This window comes from Giraffa tippelskirchi, chromosome 12, assembly GCF_054371585.1.
Source record: "Giraffa tippelskirchi isolate mGirTip1 chromosome 12, T2T-mGirTip1v1.2.pri, whole genome shotgun sequence".
Taxonomy (NCBI): Eukaryota; Metazoa; Chordata; class Mammalia; order Artiodactyla; family Giraffidae; genus Giraffa; species Giraffa tippelskirchi.
Window position 1 is genome coordinate 105,912,709 of NC_137286.1, and position 19,585 is coordinate 105,932,293.

The 19,585-nt window shown below is 49.7% G+C and overlaps 1 long non-coding RNA gene across 2 annotated transcripts in view; it reads right to left on the minus strand.

The window, feature by feature from the left end:
- LOC145529185 (uncharacterized) overlaps positions 1 to 19,585 on the minus strand; it is a 162,099-nt gene that overhangs the window by 55,170 nt on the left and 87,344 nt on the right. The window contains exons 3-4 of one of the 2 annotated variants that reach the window (XR_014070992.1): positions 15,090 to 15,352; positions 9,689 to 9,827 (exon numbers count right to left, since the gene is read on the minus strand). This is a non-coding gene — a long non-coding RNA (uncharacterized LOC145529185). Of the gene's footprint in view, positions 1 to 9,688; positions 9,828 to 14,938; positions 15,353 to 15,815; positions 16,075 to 19,585 lie in introns of those variants that run through there. The other variant, XR_014070993.1, reaches the window with a different exon arrangement.

Genomic DNA, 19,585 nt, shown 5'->3' on the forward strand with positions numbered 1-19,585 from the left:
TCTGCCAGCACCACTGACGGTCCCCGCCCCATCCCATCACTTTCTGTTTATATGACTGCAGAAGGTATTTCTCTTCTAAAGAACAGAAATTTAGATTTAAAAACTTAGATTTAAATTTAGATTTTAAAATTACAAAACACCCTCGATCCTTTATTTTCAAAAGACATTTTCTTATCAAAGAAAAACTACATTTATCTAAAAGTAACTCATAGCTAACAGCTACTCCCTGGTCGTCAAGAGTCATCACCCATGGACACAGCTCAGAAGGGTCGGCGCACGTTCAGATGGGCCCATTCTGAAAAGGACAAGTCGCAGAGCCTCTAACTTTTTAATTATACAAACTTTATTTTCTCATATTATATATGAAGCTTACAATTATATATCATACATATATTACATGAGAAAATGGAATTTTTATACCTCTAGCACAATTTGTAATAGGTTTTCAGTGTCCATAAAGTAAGACTATGTTAAATAAGGACCCTCTTAGAGTGAGCAGAGGAGACAAGTGCTAGGACAATGCTGGAAGGAAAGGGAGCAGGCCTCTGCTGAGTTGTAGCCCAGGCTGTGTGGATGCTTGTGTGTCCATGTGTGTATGGTGTGTGCAGACAGACAGACGGACAGAGGATGTTCTCTGTGGTAGAGAAGAAACCCTCTTACTACACTCCTATCATGAGATTTTGATAGTTAAGGCCACCCAGTCCCATCACTTCATGGCAAATAGATGGGGAAAAAGTGGAAGCAGTGACAGATTTTATTTCATGGGCTCCCAAGTCACTGCAGGCAGTGACTGCAGCCATGGAATTAAAAGGCGGTTGCCCCTTGGAAGGAAAGCTATGACAAACCTAGACAGTGTTTTCAAAAACAGAGACAGCACTTCGCCAACAAAGGTCCGAATAATAAAAGCTACAGTTTTCCCAGTAGTCATATACGATGTGAGAGTTGGACCATAAAGAAGGGAGCATGAAATAATTGATTCTTTTGAGTTGTGGTGTTGGAGAAGACTCTTGAGAGTACCTTGGACTGCAAGGAGATCAAACTAGTCAATCTTAAGGGAAATCAATCCTGAATATTCATTGGAAGGACTGATGCTGAAGCAGAAGCTCCAATATTTTGGCCACCTGATGCAAAGAGCCAACTCGCTGGAAAAGACCCTGATGCTGGGAAAAATTGAAGGCAGGAGGAAAAGGGGACAGCAGAAGATGAGATGGTTGGATAGCATCACCGACTCAATGGACATGAGTTTGCGCAAACTCCAGGAGATGGTAAAGGACAGGGAAGCCTGGCATGCTGCAGTCCATGGGGTTGCAAAGAGACAGACACGACTTGGCAACTAAACAACAACAACGAGGAGGTAAGGAGAGCGAGGTCACTCATGAATCTACAAGCCTGCACGTGGAGACACTGGCAATGGATGAGTAAGGAAGCCTCTTCCCTGTCTGTGGCTCCGTCGTGGGTGGGGGTGAGGGTGGGGTGCAGTTCTGTTTAACCTCCGACTGCCCGGTCCCATGCCTCTCCACCAGACACAGGAGCAAAGGCTCCTCCGACCCATCTTGGGAGTGTCCTTCCAAGGCCCAAGTACACCCAGGAGGTGGCTGATCACACTCAAAGAAAATCTTAGAAAATCAGAGAACACAATGTTTAGGGGGACCCGCTTCTGCTCTGTCTTGTCTTAGCTCAGCAAGTACACTTCACTGCTGGTGCTTTGGTTTCTTATTTGCCATAGGGTAGGCTCATCCTTCTCCAGTGTTTTCTGGAAAAGGGATTTGTACTAGAATCCATGTGTTGCAAAGCACATGGTCCACGGCTGTCCAGCTCCACCGAGCAGCAGGGTGGTCCCCAGCAAGCGCCCAGGTTTGCCTGGCACAGAGTTACACACCGGGACAAGAATGTGACCCTCTCTGCCCCTCCACTCCTGGAATATCACAGTTATGCAAATTCCTTGTGTGCAGGCTGAGGAATGTGCCCCATGCATTTGCAGGGGCATGGAGGAGCCGTCGTCCCCAGGACAGAAACACAGTCATTAAATCATCTCCAGCAACTTGAGCGTAACTGATGTTGCTATGTCCTCTTCGTGGTCTGCACCTCCTATCTTGAAGAGAGTTCTAGACCCGCGTCCTTCTCAAGATCTCTGCTCAGAGCGCCGTGTTTCAGAACAAAGGGAAGGTGAACCCCTCATTAGGAACAAAGTTATAATTCCCTTTTCCTGACTTCCTCCAGCACATTTGGCGCTTGGGACACACCAGGAGCAGACTCTCATCCCGGGAGTCGATAAAACCATCATTTGGGCAAAAACAAAACAAAACAAAAATCTGGCCTTAGGAAATGGTGAGTCATCTCTGTGATCCTTCCAGCTGTGCTTTGCACTGGGGGTAATAAATCACGTGTAAATAATAATCACCAAAATCAAATGTATGCATGCGGGAGAATTCCTTGTCATTGTTCTTCACTAATAACAGTAATTTGGATAAGTGAACTGTGTAGATATCAAATGTTCCTCATCTGTAGCTTTCAATTAGCAGGTCAAGCATTCCTGCTTCACAGGACACCACGTTTCGCTTGATATTTCCTCCCTCATCACATGGGAGGTCTCGGTTCCTTTAGTTTCCCGATGCCTTTTTCTTCTCTTTGATTTTCTGGCCTGGTTTTCCTTTGATGGCCCACACCACACCAGACTGGGCCACTGCAACAGCCCCAGGGCAAGGTCAAGCAGGTGGGAGTCCAAGGTCAGGCAGGTGGGAGCCCCAGGTCAGGCAGGTGGGCTTTGGCTGCAGGAAGGGTGATGCTTTGCCTTCCTGGATCCTGTGCAGGGGCCCAGCCAGCCAGCCGAGGACGCCTGGCACTCCCTTCTGCTGCCCTGGCAGCAGGGCCTGTAACCTTGGCGAGCAGAGGTCAGGGACCCAGCAGCATGAGGAGTGCTCAGCCAAGGAAGCACCGGGCAAGATGATTCGGGAAATTCAAGGAGAGCAGACGAGAGGAAGGACCACGTGGGTACAGACCCTTCAGGAAACTCCATCCGCAGACCAGGTTCACCGTGGGTGGTAGCATCACGCATATAAGGGCCGGAATCATGTGCGAGAAGGAGCATGGGTGGCTCAGGAGGGAGAGGCCCTCCCTGGGGGGGGGTGGTTCTGCTAGCGCCTCCGGGGAGCAGGGCTGCAGCAGGGACCCCGGCCCAATGACGGCTCGTTCCTGGACCATCCATCTTCTCCGTAAATGGCTGGTGCAGGCCGAGTCTGGGATTAGATTGCTGGCAGGCTCTCTGCTGTTCCTTCAAGTTCACAGGGCCCTGATGTCGCCACAGCAGCTGTGGGCTCAGCCTCAGGGAACAAAGAACCCAGAGGCCAGGCGGCCAGGTGGTGAGGGAGGCCGGGCGCCCAACAGGCCGGGCTTTCAGCCTTGCAAGGCCAGGGGTCTGGGCAGCTCTGGCCCTGCCAGGCCTCAGTCCCTGGCACTGTTCCCCTCTCTGAGGTCCTCAGAGCCCGAGCGCTGAGGGTGGAGGGCCCGGTATGGGGTCTCAGTCATGTGCTCTTCAGCAAGCTTCATAAGCTCCAACGTGGAGGCTCCCGTGAGACCCCCAGAGGCACTGGGGTTGGCTGTCCCTGCTCAGTCCTCAGGGCTACAACCCTGGCCACTGTCCCTGCTGGTGGCAGGGATCCTTCCAGGAGCAGAGGTTCAGGGAGGTGGGTGTCTAGAACTCACCGGACAAGACAGACCAGGGGGCCCAAAGCAAGCCCTCAGTGTGTCAGCGTGGGACGGGCAGAGGGCTGGGACAGGCCCCGGATGCACGAGATCACCCGGCCCTCGGGGGAGCTGGCGGCCCAGCCTGAAGTGGCAGGCCCAGGGGTGGGGGCCGTCCTGCTCCCCAGACCGGAGCCCCATTCCCAGGGTCCTGCCCTCCCAGCCCGCCTTTCTCTTTTTTCAGGAGGCACTTCATGACAAGGTGGGCCCCCCGCCTCCGACCTGCTGGCCCTGAGAGAGGGGCTCACACATGTTCAACATTCTAGACAGGTTCTTCTAAACTAGTGACAGCAGGACAGGAAATGAAGATTTCAAACAGAAAAATCGAGGACTACACAACTAGGCCAAGCCCAGGCCGAGGTCCAGTCGCGCTAGCAGCAGAGGTGGGTCCCGGGGGGGTGGTCTGAGCTGTGCATTTCCTAGAGCCTTGGGTCCTCTCGAGTGGAACCTCGCCCTGTCCCCCTCCCCCCATGAGCTCAGGGCTGAGCTCCAGGCCTGAGACGGGGCTCCAGTCACTTTGGGGACAGGGCAATGCTAACCCTAGATGCTCTGGTCGCTCCCAGGAGGACATGAGGACCTGTGCCCTTAATCCGAGGGAGTGTCATCCTCTGTGCATTTCCCCACCTCCCCGAGGTGTTCATTTCGGGAATCACGACTTAGTTTTCAGAGCAGAGAATACAAAACCCAAGACAACATGGCCCTTCCCGGGCCGCACCCCATTCATGTCCCATCCCCCGGGGACGTCTCCCTTTGACTTGCATGATGAGGGCTCGTGTGGTCTCTGCTGAGCGGGAGCTGCTTCACGGGTCTTCCTGGTGTGTGGATGTTGTCACCTCCCGGCCTCCGCACAGCGAGTGGCCCCTGGTGACAATCAGAGACTCTATGGAACCAACGAATCAGCTACAGAGCTTGGGGAGCAGTTGACACATTACGTGTTTGCCTGGGTCTGTCTGCTTTGGACTTTCCTGATGGATTTTGCTCACATGGCCTTAAATCCTTCCTCTTTCGGTAAAGTGAAATTTGGATCAAACTAATGACCACATTTGGCTCAGAACCCGTACACTTAGCACGTTTCCTGTCTCAAAATTCCTACCACACTGGGGACAGCTTCTTCATCCTTGGCAAGGGAGACAGCAACCCGGATAAACCACCCATCCAGCCAAGGGTGGAAATTATCCTCAGAGAAAACAAGTTCAAGCATCTTAAAAATAGCGCGTTCTGGAGACTGGTCACGTGGACGCGGGTGTATTTCTGGACTGTCTCCGCTTGGAGGCTTCTGTGGGCTCCTGGAAAGGAGCCAAGGTCCTAATCTGTCTAAATTACCTTCTGCTGGAGTGAGGGTCACCGGGTCAAACAGAAATGTGGAAAAACAACAGTGTAATGGCTGTTTTGCCCAGAAAACGAGGGGACCCCTCACAGATACCACCAGACAGGCCACAGGGCCTTTCTGAGAAGGGGGTGGGCAGGTGAAACTAAGTAAGCTCTGAGGTCAGCCTGGGTCCGTCCAGACCCCTCCCTGCTGCCCACTAGTTGTGCTTTTCATCTTTTCAGTCTCCCTGACAGTGTCTGAAGCACTTGCTGGGGGCAGTGAGTGACCAAGATAAGAGTTCACTGATGGATGAAGGGTCTGACCACCGAGGCCATGCCAGATCTGGGACGTGGGCTCTGCACCAAGCCCCGAGGCTGCCGATCAGACAAGTCAAAGCACCGCGGTGGTGACCCACATGCCTACAGTGACGAGCAGAGGGGCCAGGTTCACAGTGGGGAGGACAGGTCTGTCTGAGTTGGGAGCAGGAGGACAGGTCAGCATCACCAGGCCCAAGAAGTACATAAAAACTAGAGTGTATCATGGCTTGACAGTAATATATTACTATCAAGTGAATTTAGGACAGAAATATTGGGTAGGCCTGACATTCAACAGACTACAAAAGACAAGCCGTAAGACTATCCCAATAGACGCAGAAAACAGATTTGATAAAATTCAACACCTGTTCATGACTTAAAAACAGCAACTCTCAGTACAGTAAGAATGGAAGAGACTTCCCTCAGTCTGATAAAAAAGCTCTACAGAAAAACCACAGCTAACATCACACCTTATACGAAAACTTTGGACTCCATCCCTCTGAAACTGGAAACAAGGCAAGAGTGACCTCTGTCATCTCTTCTGTTCACTATTGTACTGGAGATCTTAATGCATAAAGTAAGGAAGGAAACAAAATCTGTAAATATTAGGTGATAATAGTAACAGAACTGTCTTTATGCATGAGCAACATGACTGCCCATGTAGAAAATCCTAAAAAAATCTACAAAACAAAAAACTACTAGAATAACTGTAATGTCACAAGACACAAGGTCAATATAAAAACTGTCAATGGTATTTCTGTATATTTGCAATGAATGATTTAAGATATAGCTGAAACACAACAGTAATTAAAATTCACACGAAAAGCATAAATTATTAGGGATCTAGTTAATAAAACAGATGTAAGACTACACATTGAAACTATAAAATATATCTTAGAGAAATAAGAAACATTAATTATTAAATCAAATAGTTATTACATTAAAATGTTACATAAATAGATACACCATGTTTGTGGACAGAAGACTCACTCAAAATTTCTAAGATGGTAATTCTCCTCAAATTGATCTACAAATTTGATACAATCTCCATCAACCCCAACAATCTTTTTTCTCCAGAAATTGACAAGTTCTTTTTTTAAATGTATGTGACATGCCAAAAAACAATTAGAACACCCAGAACATACTTGAGGGAAAAAAAAAACAAGCTTGAAGAATTACATTCTCCAATTTCAGGACTTACCATAGAGCAACAGTAATGAGTCAATATGGCATTGAGATGGGGATAAACAAGCACATCTACGGAACAGAAGCCAGAAGCCAGACACAGACTCACACTGATGCAGTAATTAACTTCTAACAAAGGTGCCGAAGCAATTCAGTCCAGGAAGGAAAGGAAAGTCATTCTGACGTCTGGAGCTGGGACAGTAAGATACCTCTGTGAGGAGCACGTGGTATCCCCTCCCCTCCCCCTTAGCACGCACACGGAGTATGTGCATAATTGCAGAAGCGAAGCCAGCAAAACCTACAGGAAAATGTGTTTTCACCCTTCAGTCGGCAAAACTCTCCCAGCACATGGAAAGCACAACCCAAACCTTTCAAGAAAAAATTGAGGCTTCCTCTGCTACCAAAACACAACACAGTACACAGATGGCCAAGCAGAGCTCGGGCTGGGGGGAGCGCTCCCAGGTAAATCTCCCAGAGGACCATTACCTAAAATGCTCAGGACTACGACTGCTCAGTGAAAAGACAAACACGCCAATTACTACTATATATAAAATAGATAACTAATAAGGACCTACTGTAGAGCACAAGGAACTCTGCTCAACACTCTGTAACAACTTCTATGGGAAAATAATCTAAAAAAGAGAGCATGCTAAGTCACTTCAGTTGTGTCTGACTCTTTTGTGATCCTCTGGACTGTAGTCCACCAGGTTCTTCTGTCCATGGGATTCTCCAGACAGGAATATGGGAGTGGGTTGCCATTTCCACCTCCAGGGTATCTTCCTGACCCAGGGATCGAACCTGGGTCTCTTAGTCTCCTGCATCAGCAGGCAGGTTCTTTACCACTAGTGCCACCTGAGAAGCCCCCTAAAAAAGAATGAATGCGTGTAGACGCACAACCGATTCACTTCGCTGTACACCTGAAACTAACACAACATTGTAAATCAACCACACACCAATAAAAGTCACCAAAAAAACAGGACTGGAGGCCTATCAGACACTTCACAAAGGAGACAAATGAGTGACCAACATTCCCAAGAAAAAAGTACTCAACGTAGTCAGTCACCAGGAAAGGCACCAAGAGATGCCCTATTGTCCCCCAGAACGGCTCAGCCTAAAAAGAATGACAACACAGCATTCCCATCACCTAGACAGCCAGCTCTCTCATCCATTGCTGCTGGGCCTATAGAGGAAAGGGAGCCATCGGTTTGGAGAACCACTGGGACATTTCCTCTGAAGTTAAACATGGGCCTTCACAGGACTGACAGCCCTGTTTCTAGACACTCACCCAGGGAAAAAATCATGTTTGAAAAAAAATAAAACAAAACAAAAACAAGCAAACAAAAGCCTGCATAGAGACATCTTATAACAGCTTTATTTATTAAAGCCCCAAATTAGAAACCACCCAAGTAGCCATCAACAGGAGAACAGATAAACAAATTTGGCCATAGTCATATAATAGAATATTACTCAGCAATCAGAAAAGAATGAACTACGGACACCTGCAGAAAGAAACACAGATGCGTCCCAAAAACATGATGTTGAAAGAAGAAACTGAGATGTTAGGAGAGTCTGATTCAGATTCTGAGAGGCCCTGAGGCAGGCCAATGGTGCATGAGTGGACAGAAGTCAGGTGTGTAGGCGCAGCAGACAGAGCTGAGGGCGACTCTGGAAGGATGTGGGCCCTCCTGTGTCATGACCAGGGAGAATGCACATAATGCCACCACACCACACAGCTGACACATGCTAACACATGTGTGCATACCACTATATGTGAACTACACTGCCATCAAATAAGCTGCTAAAGTTATGTTGAAGGAAGGAAAACATGGCATTTTGAATTCTAAGATTTAAGGAAAGATAACAATTCCCTTTTCCCCAAGTCAACTTTAAAACAGCATATCCATCTATAAACCATATTCAGGAAAACAACCAAACAGCCACCAAATAAGGGATTATTTAAATCCAGTATAAAAGAAGGTGAAAGTTGCTCAGTCTTGTCTGACTCTTTGCAACCCCATAGAATTCTCCAGGCCAGAATACTGAAGTGGGCAGCCTTTCCCTTTTCCAGGGGATCTTCCCAACCCAGGGATTGAAGCTGGGTCTTCTGCATTGCAAGTGGCTTCTTTACCAGCTGAGCCACCAGGGAAGCCCAAGAATACTGGAGTGGGTAGCCTATCCCTTCTCCAGTGGGTTTTCCTGACCCAGGAATTGAACCAGGGTCTCCCACATTGCAGGCAGATTCTTTACCAGTGGAGCTACCAGGGAATCTACTATAGTGTCTGTCAAAATCCTATACAGCTTGTACAGATGATGTTGCAGGAAATATTTGATCACAGATGAAATTCACAATCTTAAGTGACTATCTCAGCTTATTAAACAGGAAGTGCAATGTGATTTCCAATTCAGAAAATGTTTCCCTTGGTGTGTGCTTACATACAGAAAAAAGGCTAGAAGGATTTAGAGCAAAACAATGACTACTTTTAGGTAGTGGAATTACACGTGACTTTATTTCTTGATGCATTTGACATTTTCAAAATTGTCAACAGTGAATATATGTTACTACCATACTAAGAGGAGAATTACTTTCAAAAAGTAAAATTTAGACCCTGATACTGGGAAAGACTGAAGGCAAAAGGAGAAGGCATAAGAGGATAAGATGGTTGGATGGCATCACCAACTCAATGGACATGAACTTGAGCAAGCTCCAGGAGACAGAGGAGGACAGGGAAGCCTGGAGTGCTGCAGTCCATGGGGTCACAAAGAGTTGGACACGACTGAGCAACTGAACAACAACAATAACAGCTGCTGAGAAGCTCTTGGGCTGTAACTTTTGTGAAGCTCACCTGCCTCTCTGTAATTACTCATTCTGTCCCAGTTCTTCACACTTAAAATCAAAATGTCTACGATCCTCAACCAAGTACATTATTGTCAAAGAGATGACAAAAGTACAAGTTTTCTGTAAAGCAATTTCAAAAGCCTAAAGCACTATAAAACCATGAAGTCAGTCTGATGCATTTCCGTCCACCCAACTATAAGACACATGACTTTGGCTAGTTAGACTAAAATTATCTGTCTGCCTCATGAAACCTAGTTTTCTCATAATTTCCTCTACGAAAGTCCCTTACAAACACCTTCTTACCTCCAATCTAAGGCTTTCCACCATTTTCCAGACCTCCAACCTTCTTCGTCTCCCTCAGTGCCTCACGGGCAGGCTGGCTATATTGCCTGTACTTGAGTCTTGGACATGCTGCTCTGAGGGTCATGGTTGTGCTTAAAGTCTACAAAAGAAAAAAAAATTGTAAGCATTTTTAAACCATTATAACCCCTCAGACCCTCCCTAACAGCTCAGTGCAGTTCTCTCAGGAATGAGCACAGCATAGAACGTGTCTTGTTGGTAAGTGTGCATTGCTCACTGCGGATCTGCAAGGACAAACTCAAGATTCATAACTTTGCTGCCTTTTCTTACTTGGACTTCCAGCCAGCATGTGGTAAAGATCTGGAAGAGGAAAGAGAAGATTTTTTTTTTTTTATTTCAAGGTCACTGTATTTGTAAAACTTTCTCTTCTGCTCTGGGAAATCTGCAGTCTCAGAAACGTCAAAGTGTGTCACGTCAGTGGCCAAGTGCAGACAGAGCTCAGACTGGACTTAAAGGCCATTCTGGAGGGTCTGGGCTGGACTGCAGCCACCCTGATAGGAAATATATATATATAAAAGAAATCCTGGGTGTGCTTGACAACCACAGTGACCACACGCACCCCGACTTGATATCCATCAAGAGAGGTTAACAGATGCTCTTCAGAGAGGAAGGACTGGTCTCTGCTGGAGGCACTTGGGATCGGCTTAGTCGCAGCACAGCAGTGAAGACCCGACAGCAGCGTTATTCACCCAAACCAATGCCTGAAGAAGAAACATTTCGGCAACTCTTCAAGAGGCAAACGTGAGCTCTGGAACCTGCTTCCTCCACTCCTAGGCACACCTCCTGGGGTTACTGGGGAGGCCGTGCAGGTGGGCGCACAAGTAGCTCCCTCCCAGGACACGAAAACTCTCACAGCCAGGCTCCAGGACAATGATTGTTCCCACCTGTTTGCAGAATCGCTCGGCAGCGTCTTTGTGGGGCTGTGTGTGTGCGCGTGGCGGCACACGTGTGAGACCACACAGAATCCGTACATTTCCAACTTTATTCTGATACACATGGAGCAGGGAGGCTCCTGCTGCCATTCACAGGGCAGCTGACTGGAGGCTGCGTCTGGCACGTCCCCAACACCCAGGGAACCTTTGTGACTGGATCTCTCTCTGGGCTTTCCTGACCCCTCCTGGAAAACGCAGGTGTCTCCCTTAACTGCTTAGGACTCATCCTGATGGGCTTTCACTGACAGAACATCTCATTTTTAATTTAAAATAGCAACAACATGAGCTTTATTTGTGAGCATGACGACAGAGTTAGGAAAGTGATGGAGTGTGCGAGAACCTGGAGGAGGGCCAGAAGGAGAGGGCCTTTCCTTCCTCCCCCATCCTGGATGAGCTGGAGGTCAAGACTGTGTGTGAGTTTCCCAATTGAACCAGAAGTATCCCAGACGCTCGGAGACGTCCCCTCGAGTTAGGATGTGCTCGAGTTATGCACAGAATGTTCAACTTGACTTCTTGGTGGAGCACTGGCAGGGCCTCCGGAAGGGCCTGAGAAGCCTGCAGCGTCCTCAGAGGCCAGTCACCGGGGTCCAGGGCCGGCCGCCCGCGCAGATACTGAGCCGGTCCCCGTGTGGAATGAGGCTGCTGACAGCGCACAGCTGGTCCCCCCAGCCGCCCAGAGCTCTCCTGGGTGTTCTCCAGGGCTGGATAAACAGCTCGGCTGGAGCCGAAGTCAGTTTGGAGTCTTGTTCACACTCTGACAAGTTGCTCCCTCCTTCCTCGACTCTGCACCCTCGCACGGCCCGGATGTGCACAGGCTGACCTTGGGCCCAGTGCCTGTCTCCCCCGGGCTCTAGGAGGGCCCGCTGTTCTAGCAGGGAGGCTGGCTCTGGGCATGCTGAGCTCCTACACGCAGACGGGGCACCCTCAGCATGTCAGATCTTACCTTCCATCCTGTTTCCTAACTACGAGTGCACGGCCCCGAGGAGAGAGGATGCTTTCTCAGGACAGGACCCTGGTCACCCAGCTTAGAACTCCAAGTGCAGCAGTGGCCCAGGTCTCGGTTCCCCCTCCAGGCTTGGCCGACAGGGCTCCCCATGAAAGCAGAGACAGGGCCTGCTCGCCTGGGAAGGAAAAGCCACTGAGGTCCTAGCCCAGCAGCAGGGAGGGGCCAGGCGCTACCTCATCACCGGGAAGGAAAACGCTAAGGTGGACGGAGCTGTGGTCAGAGGAGGTCGGAGCAGGAGCTCAAACACTGGCAGCACCCTGAGGAGCATGCATCTGAGCAACTCAGAGCTGTTCTAGGCGGCATTCACGCACCCTCTCCTTACAACCCTGCCACCCCAGTCCCAAAAGTCTACACCCCCACCCACCACAAAGAGAAGGACTCAACACACAGGCAGTTCAGTGCTGTGGACTCAATGTCCCCCCAGGAATCTGCATGTTGAAACTTAACCCCCAATATGATGGTGGTGAGTGGTGGGCTTTCAGGAGGTCATGAGGGCGGGACCCTCATGATGGGGTTCATGTCCTCATGAAAGTGACCCCAGAGAGCTCCCTCACCCTACGAGGACACAGGGATGGGGAATCGAGTCCTCACCAGACACTGGATCTCGGGCACCGTGATCTTCTTAGACTCTGGAGGCTGAGGAACAAATATCTGTTGGGCACAAGCCACCTGGTTTGTGGTGCTCTGTCACTGCAGCGAGCAGACTGAGACAGCGGGCCATCGGCCCCATCACACCTTCCGTGAAGACGAGCATGGCTGTGACCCCAGACGGTGGAGATCCAGGAGCCCTGTCTTTATGAGGACACCTGGCCCAGAAGGGAAGCCAGCCTGCAGGCGGGGGATGGTGGATACTTAGGGACTCGGCCTTTCTTTGTGAACAAGATGTGTAAGCTCCATTGGCAACCATTTCTCAATAGGAATTCACTGATGTAAATACTTTTTTTAATTCTCAGGACTTTGCTTATTATTTTTCTTTTTCCTAAATGCGTATTATGAATAGAGCTGGCTTTTAAGACTAAGCCAGAGGCCCTGGAAAAGCAAGAGAAGGGAATTCATTTTGTTTTTAATACACTTGAACTCTGGAGGCATCTTTTCCTCTCTGTACGGTTTAAGTAGACTTAATGCATTTAGGGGACATTGGAAAAGACCCTGATGCTGGGAAAGTTGGAAGGCTGGAGGAGAAGGGGTGACAGAGGATGAAAAGGTTGATGGCATCACCAATTCTATTACATGAGTTTCAGCAAACTTCGGGAGATGGTGAAGGACAGGGAAGCCTGGCATGCTGCAGTCCACGGGGTCGCAAAGAGTCAGACACACCTTAGTGACTGAACAAAAACAAATGTGTACCTATGACATTTTACCTTTAGAGGGTCAGAATTTCTGCCACACAGACGTGGCACCTGAAGCAGAGACAGGCCCCACCCACAGCAGCCTGGTTGTCCCAGCCACGCCATCACAGGCACCCAGCAGAGCCGGTGGTCTCGGACACGGCTGCACACCTCTGTTCTACCCAAGACACACAAGTTCCGGGACAGCCTTTTCTGGACAAGCAAACGGTACGTAACCGTCCAGGCTGGAGCCCGAGGAGCGGGAGAGACGGGCGCCGCTTTCTCCCTCTGGGCCATAAGAGGGAGACCAGCGTGTCCCGGAGTCACAGCTGCGAGCCCTCTGCACGGCAGCGAACAGGCAGCCCAGCAGGCTCCCGTCAGCAACAAGCCCGCTGCCCCTTTTCACATCTGAGCTCTTCCAGCCTCCTGCCAGGACTGCAGCACTCAGTGTAGGAATGGGGAACAGCACAGATGCGCCTGGGAGAGCCCCCTGTGCTTGCTCCTGAAGAGACACACGTTGCAGAGGGAAAGAAAGCCGCCTCCACGCAGAGTTCTCCCGAGTTTAGAGAACACGGGGTGGGGATCACTGAGTGGGGACCAGCCAGCCAGGACCAAACTGCTCCCAGACTCACTTCCTGGGAAGACCCCGGCTGAACCCGCGGTGCAGAACTGACCACAAAGGTCTTACTTAACATGGACTCTTGAAGCCAAAGCCTGGCCAATTTCGTCTGTGTGGTTTGAGGCGAGTTTCGGTTTATTCAGGAATAGAAATAGAGAAAAAATTCTTATGCAAAAAAGCAAAACACATCAGACAGCTAAGGGTGATTTTATCAGGCTGTTGCCCCAGGAAGGATGTGCACTATTGAAAACTTGGGGTCTTATCAGGAAGTCACTGCGGCCCCAGAAGCCACATGGGGAGGGGTGAGGTGGGTCTCACCTGGCAATGTATGAGAGCCAGGGGTGGGGGGGTCTTTTGTGGGTGGCCACTGCTGGGAGCACCAAGTGTAGGATGCTGTCACAACACAAGCTGTGTCCCCCACAGCATAGGGCTTGCCACCTGCCTCCAGGTACAGGGCATACGCCCAGAGCCAATCACCAGCCCCAAGGCACCCAATCAGTTGACTGGGACAGGCTCCAGGGAGCCTGACTGGACCACTGTTCACACAGGGACATGACCCATGACAGGCTCCACCAGCACCTTCCCTTCTTGGGAAGATGCGACCAGGAGACAGAATGGGAGGACGCAGACCCACCAGCAGAGGACAGAGAGGTTGAGAAGCCACGTGGACAAAGCCTGAGACAGCAGGGCCAGGGTTGTCAAGAGCAAGCCAGGAGGAAGGGCTGGGAACTGGGGAAGGGGAGGCAAAGACACACAGATAACTGCGCCCAGTCACCAACCCGCTGCCGCAGGCAGCTGAGGGCACAGCCTCCTGAGGAGCAGGGGGCTGCACCCTTGAGTCATCACCCCCAATGCATCCTTTACAGCCACCCTGCCCCAGAAAATCTGCTTTGAGTATCTAACATAGTCTGTGTAATTCTACTATTAATAAAAACATTAAGGGTTTTGTTTTGTTACAAATTTTACCATATACACATAAACAAAAAGAAAAATCAAAAATTACCTCTTTGGTTCCACCAGCCAGAGAAAGTATTGTTTAGTAGGTGGGTTTATTTTTTTTCTGTATTTACTCAGGCAGACTTAATCAACCATATTTTGGTCCCACCTTTCTGAGAGGTTTAAAAAATTAGATGAGCTCACAATAAAACAAGAAAAATCTAGTAAGGTTTTCATAATGCAAACTGTAGTCTGTTTAAAAGACTCAAAGATTTATTTACAGACTAGAGACCTAAGCTTTTCAAATATTTTGGTGTTGAAGTTTTATTCCTTTTATGAAATAGTCAGTGGTTTTAGATCAAAGAGGGACCAATTGTTGATCTGATTTTGAATGTTTTTTTTTTTTTTAATTGCAAATGTCCTTAGTTTTTTTAGCAAAATTAAAAACTGACAACATGTCAGGATTCTGATGTCTTGGGAAACTGTACTGTGTGTGAAATTCCAAAGTTTGAGAAGGACTAACCTCATCGGTGGGGACACTAAGGCCCCCTGGGGGGCTCTCCACAACAGAGCGATGGTTACGGAGAAAGCTCTGAATTCCCAGTCCTTGACAGTGCCCAGCCACGTCCACATGGGCGTCCTCTCAGAGGAACTGGCTCCTGCCGCGGCTGCAGGGTCTGGGGGAGCAGAGCCCTGCCCCCCACATGGGACACGGAGGCTGTTTGTTCATCAAGTGCTGGAGACACCACACCCGCCTGTCCCCACGAAGCCTCACTGTGTTCACCGCTGTAGGAGAGAAGGTACATTTCCCACAATGTGGAGTAAGTCACAGCCTCAGTTCCACCTACAGGAAAAAGTCAGCTCATAACACCCCTGGCCTTCCCATCACCTCACAAGTTACACCTGAAAAGAGAAGGAAAATGACTGAATCCACTTGCCAACAGGCAATGACCTCCAGCCCTTCAGATGACAGAGAGGGAGGGTGAGGGGGGCAGCAAGGGGGTGACTGGCCCATGTCACATCCTCAGGAAAGGAAGGATCCCATGCAGACCATGAAGGTAAACCCCACCTCTGCGGGTGCCAGTGACCCTTGGGAAAGCCTTCCTGAGCTTGGAGGGCCAGTGAGTTTTCAGTTAGTTGTTGGAATCATGGTGGCCACCCACCGTGAGCCCCGCTCCTGGAGATGCCTGTCACAGCTGGGGGTGGGGGGTCAGGACCTGCCACCACCTAAAGGGAAACAGCAAGTTACCTGCCAGGAGAGTGTGGGGGTTCCAGGCTGGGGGGTAGAGAGCCCCCAGCCCAGCGGCAGGGGTGCAGTGGAGGACAACACCCAACCAAGCCTCTCAATGGGGCGCTCATTCCCGCAGGCCAGAACTTCCTGAACAAGCTGCAGAAGCGACTGCAAAAACTGTTTTATGACGGAGAGTAACTCGACGGGCACTGATGTGTGTTATTCTCAGTGCATGCAGATGTCCGATCATAACACTGCACGCTGGAAACTTCTGTAACTAAACAGAATGGAAAAGAAGAGGAAGAGGAGTCTATGCATGACTGAGTCACTTTGCTCCACAGCAGAAATTAGCACAACATTGTAAATCAGCCGTATGCCAATAAAATAAATTAAAAAACTAAAAAAAAAAAAAATTGTTTCAGAACAGGTCCCCTTTTTTCCATCCAAACAAACACAGACTTGAATTCAATCCTCAATTAGCATCCTCAAGCCTCAGTTTTCAGAGGTGTAAAAGTACCCATTCTTTGGCCTCTCAGGCATGGGGCTCACACCCTGAGGAGCTGACCCTGTCAGTTATCACCCTCTGAATGCAGACACATGACCATGAGTTGGATCCCGGCCAGTAAACCTGAGAGCCAACCATGGAGCCAGCTCGCATCCGTGGTCCAGCTGGACGGCGCAGCCAGAACAGAAAGGGCAGCTCTTGGGTAGCACAGGAGTCGCCTCCGCGAGGATGGGGTGGCCCAGAGGCGAAGGCCAGCCGAGGGTGGCTCTGCAGGTGCGGGGGGGACACCAGAGTGGGGGCGCTCCACACACTGGCTGTCACCAGACTGTCCCCTCATGTTCACAACACCTGCATCCGGGTCCAGTCATCTCTCCCAATGCACAGCACAGGCAAGGGGGCTCGGGCCCCTGGTTGTGGCAGGACACACCCCCAGGCGTGACTGCCTCCAGCTCTGCGCTGGGGTCAAGCAAGGATCTGGGGGTGAGCCCAGCCTAGAGGAGCGCAGCTGCCCTGAGGATGCACCGGCCGCCAGGCTGGACACCGAGACCCACCTGCTCAGGGAACGCATTCTCTCTACCACCAGTTCCGGTCCTGGTGGTGAGGGTCTCTCAGCTCCCACGGGGTTCCTCCTCCAGGCCCCTCCAGGGTGCAGAACTGCCATGACTCACCCAAAATTCAGTCAGACAGTCGTGAGAGCCTAGAGGAGGCCCAAGACCCAGAGCCCATCTACGTGGCCTCTGAAGCTGTCTGTTTACAGTCGCTGAAGGGGACCCTGTGAAGGACCTGTGCCCTGCAGCCCGCCCTGCCCGGGCCCCAGGTCTGCTCATGGCTGAAGGACGGGGCTGTGCCCTTCGGGTCCTATAAAGGCAGCCTTCGGTCCTCCCGTCACCCTCAAGTCAGAGGAGGAAGATGGATGGAGTCAGGAAGGCCAGCCCCATGCCCTGAACCCCTCAGTCTCCCACTAAGTCCCCGGGGAAGACCTCCAGCAGTCAGGCTGGCTCCCCTAAGGGGGCTCATTCCAGCCCAGGCTCTGAGAGGGAGGCCAAACCCCACCCTCCTTTGACTAACAGTGGGAGGGAGGCTCAGCCCACAACTCCCCTGGGGTCACAGGGACCCACCCCCAGCATCCACAACACAGTCACAGTGAGCCATCTGAGCCCCAGTCGGGGTACCCAGGGTGACCCCCAGAGCCCAGGTCCTCATCCGAGTAGTGAAGACGGGGCGATGGAACATCCGTAAGGCAGGGCACATGGCCGGGACCCATGACCACCAGGGCGGGGACGGAGGGGGGTGCCGGCCCAGCCTCAGGTCCTGATGGGCTCAGCCTGGGCTCCCTCCCAAGCGCTGGCTTGTGTTCCTTCAGCTTCTACTTTTTCAGTTGGATCTCATTTAATTGTTGTCATTTCATGCATTCACCCTGGGGCCCCGGGACGCCCTCTGCACCTTTAAACACGTCAGGCACAGAGCACACAAAAATAAATTCAGTCTCAACTTTGCCACATGGTGAAAGGCAGCCACTTATAATAGAACCCTGATGTGTGTGTCCAGAACCTCTGAGGAGCACCTCCTGGGGTGTGGAGGGGGGAACGACCATGCAACAGTTTCACAGTCTCCAGAGTGAGGTCACAAGAAAGAGAGAAAAGAGAAAGAAAAACAGAGAGGGAAAAGGAAAAAAATGGATTCTGTTCTTTTTCTTCCTAATTCATTATCCTGCTGTGCTAGTTTCAAACAATTTTGAGGCCATTTCACCATAAATATTGAGCCGAATTCTACACACCTTGGCTAATGAAAATTTGTTCCAGCTGGAAAATCAGATTGCTGGTGATTACTTGATGCAGTTTGCTTTATTTTTCTTTCTTTTCCCATGTTTTAAAAGTCTACATTCAATTAAATTCATCGGGACCATGGTCAGAGAACAGAAAATTGAAGATCCACAGAGAAACAAACTTAGCTTCTATTTCCCATCAAATGGAGTGGAAATGCTGGAGAAGAGCATGGCAACCCACTCCAGTATTCTTGCCTGAAGAACCTCATGGACAGAGGAACCTGTCAGGCTGCAGTCCATGGGGTCACAAAGAGTCGGATGTGGTGAGCAACTAACATACTTATTTATCAAAAACAATACATGGATGATACCATGAAAAATTTCAAGAAAACTTGCAACTTTTTAAAGTATTTGCATGTAAAATGGATACGCCATGAAGGCAACTCTTTGCCTTTGCTGTCAGCATGGTTCCTCGAACCTGACAGTGAAGAATCAGTAAGTAAAGGGGGACGTGAGAATAATGCGAAAATGTTCCTGTCATGTGAACCGTGTTGATATCAGTTGAGTCTCTTTTTGAGGAAGTGCCTATCCATTCTTTTTTCATAAACATTTCCTAAGGACGAAAGTATTTCTGAACATATGGGCCATGTCTCTGTTTTGGATGTAAAAACTTCTGGCATTCCATTGACTTCATTTCATTCTGAGTCATGCTCTCATTTGCTATAAACATTGGGGTATTTTGATCAATTAGGAATAACTGAGATGGTCTGAGAACCACATGGCTATCACTGTCTTTCCCACGAGGGTGACGGATGGCCCAATGGGCTGTCTTCCTAATTATTTTTAAATTTGCATTTTCTATTTATTTATTGTTCCCAAAGCAGATGGTCTGAGTAGAGTTTTTGCTAAATTCCAGATGAAATGTTGCCTTGTCCAGTGTCCACAGTAAATGAAACAGAGGTTGACCAGGGCAGGCACTCAGCAGGCTCGCCCTGTGCTGCCTTTGTCACATGGCCGCTTCTCTCAACTCTTAAGAGGAAATGTAACCAGGAACCTGTGATGCTAAAATGGACAGTCCCTGTGAGAGGTCCATGAGCTCCAGGGATGAATGACCTTTTAAGACTGTGTCCCTGTGCCCTGGTCTGCCATGCCCTGGAACTGTGCAGTCACGAGTCTACAGGTGTGTGCGCATGTGCGCACGTGCACACACACACACACACACACACACACATACATTCTTTCCTTCAGAAAAAAAATAGTGATCAAGGTACTGCAACACAGCCTAAAGCAGTGACCAAGACATGCACAGTCTTTGTTCCCACGAAACTTAAATTCTAGTAAGAGAGGCAGACAAACAGGTAAATAACCACTTCAATTTCCAAGAAAGAGGGGGGAAGATATAAATCATGCAATTTGAAGGAAAAGAAAGCATAAAAAGGGTGAAACCTATTCTAAGGTCAGGAAGTGTTTTCCAAGAGGGTGACTTCTCAGCAGAAATGTGTATGTTGTGCAGGAAGA